Source organism: Choloepus didactylus, chromosome 7 (genome assembly GCF_015220235.1).
Source record: "Choloepus didactylus isolate mChoDid1 chromosome 7, mChoDid1.pri, whole genome shotgun sequence".
Lineage (NCBI taxonomy): Eukaryota > Metazoa > Chordata > Mammalia > Pilosa > Megalonychidae > Choloepus > Choloepus didactylus.
Genome location: NC_051313.1, coordinates 73,098,391 through 73,111,222, shown reverse-complemented (window position 1 = coordinate 73,111,222; position 12,832 = coordinate 73,098,391).

The window sequence follows — 12,832 nt, the reverse complement described above, 5'->3', positions numbered from 1 at the left end:
TTAGAACAGAGTCCAGTCCCAGGAGGAAACTGGGTAACCAACCAGAGGCCAGAGCACAGTTTCTGAGGCCACAAATCCAGCCAGGTTTCTAGCCTGGGCTCTGAAATGTCTCTGTTAACCCCTTGGTGTTGGTCTTTCCTCATTCTCTGGGCTACATTTGCATTTTCATCTGGAATCTCACATCCTTCGATTTTGAATCTTTTTTTCCTCATAATACTTCCTTAGTACCTTCCTCCTTTCCATTTTCTCTGTCCTCTCCTTCTGAAATTCTTATTATTTAAATCTACCTCCTGGTTTCATCCTCCAATTTTCTTATTGTTCTTTTTCTGTTTTCCTACTTTCTATCACTTTGGGGTGTTTTGTTTTACTTCCAGGACTACTTACTTACAATTACTTCCTAGCAATGTTATTGAGTATTTAAATTTCCGCTTTCAAATTTTAATTTCCAACAGCCTCCAGTCTTAATTCATGGATATAAGGTATGCTCTTGTCTCTCTCTGAAGATTTAATTATTTTGGGGATTATTGTTTTCTTCTGTGTTTATTCTCTTCTGCCCATTCCCCAGCTGTCCTTACTCACCAATATAAGAATGAGGCCCTGGAGAGCTGGGTGGGAGCTCTGTGTGCAGGGCTGGCCCGTTTCCTGGTTAACATTGTTCTGTGGTTATTGGCAGATGCAGCCATTTTCCTGAGTGATCCTCAAAATTGGGATCTGTAGATCTGTTCTTTTGTCCCAATCTGTTTCTTCAGAGGAGGAGTCCTCTGACAGCGTTCTGGAAAGAGAGCTGAAGTCATATTTTGGGAGGATTCTTACCACTTGGTGTGTATTGTCACTGAATTCGCCAGCTTTCTGTCTCTTGCTTCCTCACCACCTCACCCCACCTTTTGCTCCTGAGTCTTTTCTCTCTTTGGAAACTTCAGAAAGTTAACCAACTCTTTCCAGCAAATTCTCAAGTTCACAGGGAATAACATACTGAGTGGGATGATTTGAAAATCAGACCTTAGGAACATTTTCATGCATCCCCTTCTGATGGCAATGATTATAAAAGGTTATTAAGTTTAAAGAGTAGCAGTTTCCTTTGTGTATTCTAATATAGAGAAAGAATCACCCTTGCACTGCCACCCTCTTCTGTTTTCCTTTCTGGATACTGCTAGGCAATAATCTACTTCCTAGATAAATCCAGATCATGCTGTCACATACTTTGACTCAACAATGACAGAGCTACAAAAATCCTGTATGACAATAGCTGCTATGGGTTTTTTCCACTGCATAAGAAAGCAAGACCATTGCAGTTTGGGGAATTGAAGCCATCTCTCCCATCCTCTGTTCCTCCTCTTAACAGTAGTCTGCTGTAAAGTGTATTTCTGCAAAACTCTCAAATAGTTTGCCTAACTGGCCATACCTGGGGTCCTAACTAAAGTGAAACAGCCTGGAAGGCTGTGGGGGAAAGTAAAGGTGAAAGGGTTCCATTTCTCCCCCTACCCTAGATATTGTGGACCCCTGGAGGAGAAGACATGGGTGATTATTGTCAAGTATTTTAGTCAACTTAAGCAAAATGATTTAATAGCAAGCACATGAAAGCAGTGGCTACTCAGTTCTGGACTTAGCAGGACATCTGACAAAACAGAATAGTCGAGGTGATTTAGAAGGAAGAGCACTAGCCTGAGATAAAGGGTCTGGGCCTTCCTCTAAGCAGCCATGTGAATTTTCCTTACAGCCAAACAAACAGGTCCTGCTCTGGCCCTTCTTTGGCCATGCCCCTCCCTAAGAGGCAAGGAATCAGATTTCTGGCCAACCAAGGTGGTGGTGTAAGATGTTCTCACATGCTATTCCATCACAGAATCTTTAAACAATTTAGCAAAAACTGGCAGAGTCAGCCTCCACAAAACTCTGGAAAACTGTTAGAGGGTTGCAGTAACTGGGTAAGGGCCAAATCAAGAAAACACAGTTTTTTTAAATGGTAGGAGAAGCTCATGGTGCCCTTGCTGGAGAACAGAGATAAATAAAATAGAGAATTAAAAAACACTAGAGAGGGAAGAAAGTAACGTCAGCCCCTATGGTGGAGGAACCCCACTGCTGTGCTGCGGTGAAGGCCTTCTGCCAACACCATGTCTCACCTACCTATGAAACTCCTGCGCAAGATCCAGATTCCAGAACCTGAAATAACAGCAGTGAAGCCTAATGCTACAGGACCTTTAACTCAGATAGAGACATGTTCTTTCGAAGGAGCCTCAGATGTGAGCCTACCAGAAGCCCAGAATGGAGATGTGTCTGAAGAAACTGTGGAAGCTGGAAAAGTTCAAACACCTTATGAATGTGGGCTTGTCAGAAGCCCGAAATGGAGGCATGTCTAAAGAAAAAGTGAAAAATGTTTTTTGGGGGTAACGGGAAGTGTCATGTAAGAGCTCAGAGGTGTGGACTGGAGAAGCTGCACCCGTGCTCACATGGCACTTTGCATCCAGGTCAGAGAGTGGGGTGGGGATGGAGGGGCAGACCAGAGGTCCCTGGGGGACCACAGGGGCCTGCTTGGGTAAATTACTTTAACTTCACCAGTAAAATGAGGGGTTTAGAGTGTGAGGCCATCTATCTATTCCACAATACTAAACCCAGAAAGCTAGGCTAAGTCATGTACAGATGTCATAAATCTTAGTTCGGGACATTCAGGGGATTTAAAGTGATATAACATGAATGCATTGAATCATAAAAAACAATTTCTACCTGATGTGGTTTGGAGGTTACACGTGAATAAGCAATGTAATGTGAGAGTGAATCTTGCAGTTATTTGGGCTTTTCTTTTAGGTATATAAAGGCAAAGGCAATAAAAACAACACTAAAGTATTAAGGAGATTCTACAACTAGCCTTTTGACCATGGACAAGATACATTATGAGTCCATGACTAAGTCTTTTTCTACCTGCCTACCCCATGGAGTGGTTGAAGAAAAGATAATATTGAGGCAATATACTGCAATACTGAACAGCAATTATACCTCTCCTCATGCAACACATGATCCTGAGCACTTTACACATGGTAGAACATTTACAACTCACAAAACAATCCATCAAAGATGTAACTATCACCAGATTAGGAAACCAAGGCAAAAGAGATCAAGTACATTTTTCAATGTCATGAAGAATTATAAAGATTGATTGGCTTTTCACTAAACCTGGTCCTTGTTTCTGGACAAAGGAATATAGATAACCTTTATTTCCCAGGCCTCCTCCCACTTAGTTTCCCTGCAACAGAGTTGTGACTTATGAAACATAAGCAGAAGCATGTGCACCACTTCCAATCCTGGCCCATAAAACTCCATACACATGACCATCAAGTTCTTTTGAAATTCCACTGGCTCAATGCAGGTAAAACTATCTTGGAGGGTACAGATTAAAGATTGCAAATTACTAAGGTCAAAAGCACCTGGAAAAATCATTTCTTGAAGGAAAACCACCTACTCACCAGAAACACTCACTTTGGGCTTTACATGAGTGAAAAAGAAGCATCTATTTTATTTGAGCCATTTTTTATTTAGAGCTTGTTTGTCACTGTGACAGTTTGATGTTGTCCTAATTGTGGATCTCTGCCACAGTTAAATCCTTGAACTATGTGACTTTGGCTTAGGGGCCAGATAGATGGCAGTGAAAAAACTGCTATAAACTGAAAACATGGAAAGTCATGTTATGCAAATCCTCTGGTAAAGCTGTTTTCTTCAATAACATGAAAGGTGTGATAGTGAACTTCATTATCAATTTGGCTAGGTTATGGTGCTCACTTCTTCAGTCTAGCAAGCACTGTCCTGTTTATTACTGTGATTGTACGTTGTGGATGTAAATCTTGGTCAGTTGCTTGCATCTATGGTTTGTTATATGTACAATCAACAAAGGAAACTGCCTTCAGCTATGATAAAGGTTTCATTCAATAGTAGAAGGCCTTAAGGGAGACCTTAGGATTTCAACAATCAGAAAGAAGAATTTCTATCTCTACTTCACCCAGCCAGATCCTTCTAGGGAATTCATTGAAACCTTCATCGCAGTTACCAACTTGTCTTCACTGTGGAATTCAGACTTGTTAACCCAACAGTCATGTGAGCCAATTCCTATAAAATATCTCATAATTGCATAAACATTCATACAAACAAATATAAATGTAAATGTAAATATGTAAACACACAAACACGCACACACACTGTCAATTCTGTTTCTCTGCAGAAACCTGGGAAATAAAGATTTTGGTACCATAGAAGTGGGGTGCTGCTGAGTGTGCAAATGCCAAACCTACTGGAATGACTTTTTAATTGATAAGGGGAAGATTCTGGAAGATTTGTGAGGAGCTTGACAGAAAAGGCTTAGATTGCTTTGAAGAGACTGTTGATAGAAACATGAACTCTAAAGATGCTTCTGATGAGGCCTTAGACAGAAATGATGAATGTGTCATTGCCAACTGGAAGAAAGGTGATCCTTGTTTTAAAGTGGCAGAGAATTTGGCAAAATTGAGTCCTGGTGTCAGATGGAAGGCAGAATTTGAAAATGACAAGTTGGGATACTTAGCTAAAGAGATTCCAAACTAAATGTCAAAAATGCAGCCTGGCTTCTCTTTGCAGCTTATGGCAAAATGTGAGTGGAAAGAGATAAGCTGGGAACTGAACTCTTGGGTACAAAGAAACCAGAGATTGATGGTCTGGAAAATTCTGGGCTTTCAGAAAGTAAGACCCCAGAGGCTAGCACTCCACATGGAGATTTAACAAAAACTGGAAACAGCCAGCCATTTCAGTACAAGCCAGGATTGGAAATGGAGTTATCCATGAAGATTTGTGGTAAGTCCTATTGTCTAATGGTTTTGACCCCTGTATGTTGCATGCCAAGCTAACAATTTTTTTGTGAGATCTGTATAAATGGAACCACTGCTAGTCTGGACTAAAAGGGACAGAAAAGGGACAAATTGAAGGAAAGATGACTTAAAAAGCAGAACAATGGAAGCTATGGAGCCAAGAAATTTTGGGCCAGGAAAACAGACTACCGATGCATGTGGAAAGGGTGAGTTTGCCCTAGAAACAGAGGGCAGGTTTTCTGACTTGATGCTCAGGAAGAGTGCTAACACCCCAAGCCTCAGAGAGGGCGGAGCACATTCCCCAGAGATTGAGGAGAGATTGGCCACCAACCCATTTTTCTGAAGGGGTTGAGCATGTGCCCTGAGATGGAAGACAATCTGGGTGCCACCCAGATGCTTGAGGAGGGTGGGACCGAGAAGAAGGTGGTCTCCCCGATGTGTGGATATGTTAGAGCACTCACCCCAGCATTTGGAGAGAAAAAGGCCACAGCATAAGTCTTTGGAAAGGGTTGGACTCCTGCATTCTCAAGCCCAGAGGATAAGATGTCATTCAATAAATCACCCTCAAACATTGAAATCGAATGAAGTTTGCCCTGTAGGATTTAGGAATTGTTTTGGCCCTGTGAGCCTTGTTTTCCTTTCAATTTCTCCCTATGGCAATGAGAAATTTTATCATATTATAGCCCCTTCTTTGTATATTGGAAGCAGATAACTTGTTCTAAGTTCCACAGCCAGAGGAGAATTTTGCCCTAGGACAAATCATGCCTGTAACTGATTTTTATGAGACTTTGTAGTTATTCATATTGTGATGGAATGAATGTATTTTTGTGTTTAGGAAGAACATGACTTTCTGGCATCTGGGGGGTGGAATGTGCCAGATTGAAACTATGATGGACCCCAGAGGAGCCATTGTCTTTTAGTCTAGTCTTCTTGGGTGGAAACTTTTGATTGGTTGTTTCCACAGAGATGTGACTCACCCAACTGTGGGTAAGACCTTTGATTATGTTGTTTCCATGGAGGTGTGGACCCCGCCCATTCAGGGTGGGTCTTGATTAGTTCACTGGAGTACTTAAGAGAGCCCAAGAGCCAACATAGATGCTGAAGATTGGAGACACTTGGAGATGCAGACAAAAAGACATTTGGAGATGCTAAGCTAAGACACAAAGCCCAGAGTTTGCCCCAGAGAAGCCAATAAAGGACCCTCAGATGCTTAGAGAGAAACGCCCTGGGAGAACAAGCAAAGATGCACAGGAAACCCATGAATCTTGAAGGTGATTGTATAAAAATTGAGCTTATGGCAGATGACAATGTGATTGGGAAAGCCATATGGACCACTTTGTCCAGTGTATGGATGGATGAATAGAAAAATGGGGGCAAAAAAAAAAAAAGTTCTTTTTCACTTTAATTTTTATTCTCATTATTTGTGTATGTGTGGTAATGAAAATGTTCAAAAATTAATTTTGGTGATGAACGCACAACTATATAATGGCTGTGAACAACTGAATGTACACGTTGTATGACTGCATGGTATGTGAATATATCTCAATAAAAATGAATTAAAAAAAAAAAGATGCACAGGAGTTGAGAGAGAGAAGCTAAGAGAGACAGAAGCCCAGAGACATTTTGGAGAAAGCCATTTTGAAATGAAACCTGGGAGCAAAGGACCAGCAGGCACTGGCCACATGCCTTCTCAGCTGACAGAGGTGTACCGGAAGCCATTGGCCTTCCTTCAGTGGAGGTATCTTCTTGTTGATGCCTTAGTTTAGACACTTTTATGGCCTTAGAACTTAAGATTATTTGTAACCTAATAAATCTCCTTTATAAAAGCCAATCCATTTCTGGTATTTTGCATAACGGCAGCTTTAGCAAACTGGAACACTAAGATGGAAATTTCATATTTAAAAATCTGCAATATATATTTATGAGATAAGAGGAAGACAGGCCAGTTTGTGTGGCTGGGGATGAATCTGAATGTATAATTACATGCAGCAGTAGAGGAGGTCAGCTGCAGACAGCACAGTGACATGGTGGGCATGCTGGGAGTCTGTGAATGCTGTTGCTAAAACGTAGCACACATGCCACACAAATATGGAAGATGCTGGCATGTGTCATTGCAATCCCTGAGAATGTACTTCTACACAGCCTTTGAAAGCAGAGGTGACCTGGTGATCAGTCTTATGAAATACAGGGAAATATTTCAGCAAAGGATAAAAAATAATATGTTAATCATCTGGAAAACTTTTGTCCATCAAAAAGATTAAGTTCTGTCCCCCCTTGTCACCTTAGGAAAAAAATTTTCTCAATTTGAAGTTGCTTTCACCTGCCATTTATAGGTAAAAGACTTTGCAATTCTCCACATAGGCCATGTGGGCAACGCCAAGCCACAGTCTGGCCCAAGACTTGGCAGAACATCCTGTCATCCTCTAAGGAACTTGGCAAGAGAGGAATTATGTAAGGAGCTCACCAAAGGCTGTTTCCATCCACCTCCCCACTTTGCAGGAGGTTGCTACAAGGAAGTTTCTCAACCATTTTCCTTTTTCCGAGGAAGCATGAGACTTTCCACCTTGCCCCCTCCTTTGGGACAAGTTGCAGATCATAAAACTGCATGTCTGGAGTCTAGAGTTGGTTCCTCCACAACAAAGTGCCCCATTGCTCCTATTGCCCATCATCGGAACCCTTTGGTTTGGCGTCGTCCTATGGAACAAGGAGTGCACGTAGCTGATATCACAATGATCTTGTTTATGCTGTCTGTGAAAGTAATACATTGTTTAAATCCATTTGGGCTTGTTGTCTCCTTACCAGCCAATCCTAGCAGCTGCCAGCATGCTGCTGCTCAATGACTGCTAGACTGTGTGATGGAAAATCTGATCTATAATAGCTGAAGAAAGAAGGGGTATTTATTTTCCCCAGATACCAAGAAGTTCTGGACATAGGCAACTGCTGTATTGAGTCAGCAACTTGATGTCAGGGCTGAGGCCACTGTAAAAATTCTTCAATCTTCTTGGTCACAAAATGGCTGCTGTACTTCCAGACTTCCCATCTGCATTCAAGTCAGGAATAAGCAGTGATGGGAGGCACAAACTGTTTATCTGTTTTACTAGGAAGGTGAAAGCTGTCTCAGAAGCCCCCCACCCCTACCCCAGCAGACGTCCCCTTGTGCATTACTGGCCATAACAAGGTCATAACAAGGAAAGCCAGACATCCAGTTTCTGAAAGAAAGGAGTTAGATTGGCATGATTGGCCCAGACTAGACCAAACTTGTCACAATACCCCCTGAATTGGTCACTTCACCTCTCTAAACAGATGGGAGTTCCATTGCAAGACAGAAGGAGAAGATAGATTGGGTAGGCAACAAACTGTGCCTTCAACTTGAACCAGTTTTGCAAATGGTGGCTGCCAGTCCCAATTTTCCCAGCTCTAGAAGGCCAGGCAGCAACTGACTCCACAATGCTTACTTGCTTGCACATTGATTGATCTCATATTTGAACTGACCAATGAATAGATAAGATAGTTGGGGGCATTGTGAAGACAACTTCAAGTTCTGCAGAAATTGTTGGAGTTGTCATGATCAAGGTAAAAACTATTGATGCCATCATAACCAAGGACTACAGATGCACTCACCCCTGAACTCTTTTTCTTCACTTCATCCTAGAGGTGAAGAGAGAATGGCATTAGGTGGGCATCAAGAGTCTGAAGTCATCCCAAGCTTACATATGTTTGTGGAATTCCAACTATGTTTCCTTTGGGTAATGGTAATATATTACCTCATAGTTAAGTAAGTGATAATTGGGATTCCTGCTTGTGTTTTTGAAAATTGATCAGAAGGAAAAAGTCAACCTTCCTGGTCTAGAGGAGAGAGAATTGTTCAAATGCTAAGATTGCACCTAATCCTTCAAGAGCCAGGCTATGAAGACTTAACCCAGCCCTCCCTTCTCTTCCACCTATCAATCTCCTACACATCTCTCAACACCCTGCTCAGAAATCACCTTCTCTATGAACCCTTTTCATATCTCTGTTTTAACTCTTACCATGGTACACTGGAATCATTTACTTGCATGGCTGTCTCATCAACTAGATTAGGAACTTTTCCAAAGAACCAGTTATGTCACAAATACTTTTCACAAGGTCTGGCACACAGTAGTAAGTCCTCAGCATATTTTTGTTGAATAAAATTCATTTAAAATGTGCTTTCACCAATTTTAATAAATGTTCCACACCAATGCAAGATGTTAATAATAGGGTGGTATATGTGAGTCCTGTGTTTCATGCATGATTGTTCTGTAAACCTACAATTTCTCTAATAAAGAAAAAAATTCATTAAAGCATGAATAAACAATACCTTTTCACATTAAAGTCTTTTATATTAATTAAAGTACGAAAGGAAACATTCATGCATAGCCCCCTCCCCCAAAAGAGATAAGCAAAGTAAAAAAGCAAAACAAGGAAAATATTTGTAATTCATATAAAAATGGCCTAATATGTATATAAATACCTAGACATTGAAGTGAAAGAGATCAACAAGCCAAAAGATAAATTGGCAAGGACATGGAACAGACAAATTTCACATAGAAAAGAAGTACAAATGGTCCTTAGACCAAAGGAAAGATGCTCAACTTTACCCATAATAATTTTTTTAAAAAAAGCAAATTGAATCTATGCTGAGATACCATCCTCAGTTATCATATTGGCAAAAATCCAAAAGTTACCCAATATAATCTGTTGGTGAGACCACGGGAAAACAGGGATTCTCAAGCATCCCAAAAGGCACAATGTGGCAATACATCTATGCTACACTACAAATATTTTCACCTTTTAACCCAATCATCCTACTTCTGAGATTTTATCTTACAGATATCCCTGCAATGGTTACAATGGTTACAGAGTGACGTGTACAAGTGATATGGTATTGTTTGTATTAAAATAAAATGCAATCCAACCAGTTTCATAAATAGAGAAGTTTGGGCCATTGTTCTTTTTTTTTTTTTATTCAGTTTTATTGAAATATATTCACATACCATACAATCATCCATGGCATACAATCAACTGCTCACAGTACGATCATATAGTTATGCATTCATCACCGCAATCTATTTCTGAACATTTTCCTTACATCAGAAAGAATCAGAATAAGAATAAACAAAAAAGTAAAAAAAAGAATACCCAAACTATCCCCCTCATCCCACCCTATTTGTCATTTAGATTTTATCCCCATTTTTCTACTCATCCATCCATACACTAGATAAAGGGAGTGTGATCCACAAGATTTTCACAATCACACTGTCACCCTTTGTAAACTACATTATTATATAATCATCTTCAGGAGTCCAGACTACTGGGTTGGAGTTTGGTAGTTTCAGGTATTTACTTGTAGCTATTCCAATACAGTAAAACCTAAGAGGTGTTATCTATATAGTGCATAAGAATGTCCACCAGAGTGACCTCTCAACTCCATTTGAAATCTCTCAGCCACTGAAACTATTTTGTCTCATTTTGCGTCCCCCTTTTGGTCAAGAAGATATTCTCAATCCCATGATGCCGGGTCCAGTTTCATCCCCTTGAGTCACATCCTGCGTTGCCAGGGAGTAGGCCATTTTTCTTAATACCAAATTTAACAATAATAATTTTAAAGAACCCTCAGTAACCCTTTAGTGATAGAATTTCCTGTATCTTCACAATATTCCTGTGTGAAACATATGATCTGTTTTTGTTTTTGAAGATAATAAAATGAATGCTAAGAGAAATAAAGTGTGTTAATCCAAGACAGCACAGAGTCAGTCTAAGTACAAATGCAGGAAATGACTCAGTGTGTTAGTTTGAAGCTATTAGCACCCCCAGAAAAAGCCATGTTCTTTTAATCCATTCCTGCGGGTACAGACCTATTGTAGTTGGGACTTTTAATTAGGTTATTTCAACTGAGAAATGACCCACCTCATTCATGGTGAGTCTTAATCCCCTTAGTGCAGTCCTTTATAAGAGGATAAAGGGCACACAGAGAAAGGCCAGAGAACTCAGAGAAGCCCCAGAGAAGCTAAGAGATGAAATTAAGAGAATCTCACAGAGAAAAGCCCCAGATAAGCCAAGAGAGGACTCACAGAAGCTCAGAGAGGAAACCACTGGCAGAAGCTGAAAGCAATGAAACCCAGGAGCAAAGGACTAGCAGATGCTAGCCATGTGCCTTCCCGTGGAACAGAGGCATCCTGGATGCCAGCAGTCTGTTTTCAGGGTCCCGTTGATGCCTTGAGTTGGATGTTTTCACGGCATAAGATTTGTAAATCCTGAGTTAATAAATCCCCATTGTAAAAGCCAACCCATTCCTGGTATATTGCATTACAGCAGCTTTAGCAATCCAAAACACTTGGTCATTGTTAGAAACAAGCATTATACCTTAAAACGCTCACCTGGTTGTGGAGAAAAGAATTTATTCACGATCTTGCAAGAACGGACACACAGCCAGACACATGGCAGGCATGCCAAAAAAAAGAACATGGGGATAGTTATATCCTACCCCTGATACACAGGTCCCTCCCGTTTCCCCATTGGCTAGTTACTCCAGAGGTCACAGCCTGAGAGAGCTAACTAGCCCACCTTTGAGATTTTGAATTGTACAGCCTACCAGAGAGAGTTAACTAGTTTAAATTTCCCACCGAGGGTTCCCACCTTTGATTACACCCCGTATCCCTTTACATTCCAGTAACCCTGGTTCTTTTTCCCATATAAGGAGCTGGCACTGATTCTAGGCTTACATCATGGCTTTCTCTCTCTCCTTCCCTTTACCATGGACCCTGTTTAAGCCAGTTCTGCCACCATTTTCCCTTTATGTGAAAGCTAAACTTAACCCTTTCTTACAGTCATCCCATGTTACACATATAGAAATGCTATGAGACAAGTTCATTGATTTCTACTCAGAAGATAACTTTCCTTTTTAGCAAATCAAAGAGACTATAATCTTGTAGTGCGGTATTATGAGTGCACAAACTGTTTCAAGATGTGCAAGACAGCTGTAAAACACAGCTCCTGAAAGCAACTGCCTCATGGCCTTGACCAATTCAGTAGATGCAATCTTCCTATCAATTTTCCAGATGTCCAGAACATGGGGTTCACCATCAGTCTGGGAGCTTCCAGGGAGAAATTTCAAATGAAAATATGCAACAGTTTCCACTGTGATGCTTTTATTTGGGATCTGGAACACGCCAACCCCGTAACTGTTTATTAAAAAAACAAAGAATTATTGACACAGAAATGATAAAATTAGCAAGGTACTGTTAGTAAATTAGCCAACACTTTTTGGATGGTTTATGCTGCCTTTTTTTGTAAAAAATTAATTTATGCATGACAATTTGGTATTTTGATTATCTGATACACCAATTCAAAATGCACAAAGGAAAGCTTAGGTGGTTTTCTTTTGAATCAAAAAACAAAGCCTAACACATTCTGAAGAAATTGTGCCCCCTGCTGATTTAATTTGATATTAATGTCATCTGCTTAAAAAAACAAAAAGGTTTGTCTTCAGTACTAGAGAATAGTGATGCATCTTCAAGGTCAGTAATTTAAATGTTCTCTTGGAGTCTAGGGCAATCTCTTCCAGCAGTTAGGAACTTATTTTGCTTGAGAAAAAAGGAAGCAAAGAAGGACTGCTTCCTTTGGTAGCTTCATGGAAATATTTGTTCTAAGAATCTTCTCTGTCTTTCTTATACTTTGGGTGACCCTGAAGAGGGAAAGCGAGCAAGCAAAAAAAGTGTGGAGAGATGAGTTAGTTGATGGTGAGCATATATCTTCTTGAGATTATGCTTGACTTCATTAGGGCACAAAGGACATTAGAACTCTTCCGACTACCAGAAGAAATAAAAATGCTCCTTGAGATTGATTATGTTTGGTCTGAGAAGACTATTATCTCCAATGAGTAGCGATCATGGCTGTACATTCCAGGTGCTCAGAAGACATGCTGTCAACTTCATATAAGCCTGTTGAGATTCTAAATGCACCCTCCAAAAGAGTTCCAGCATTGAGCA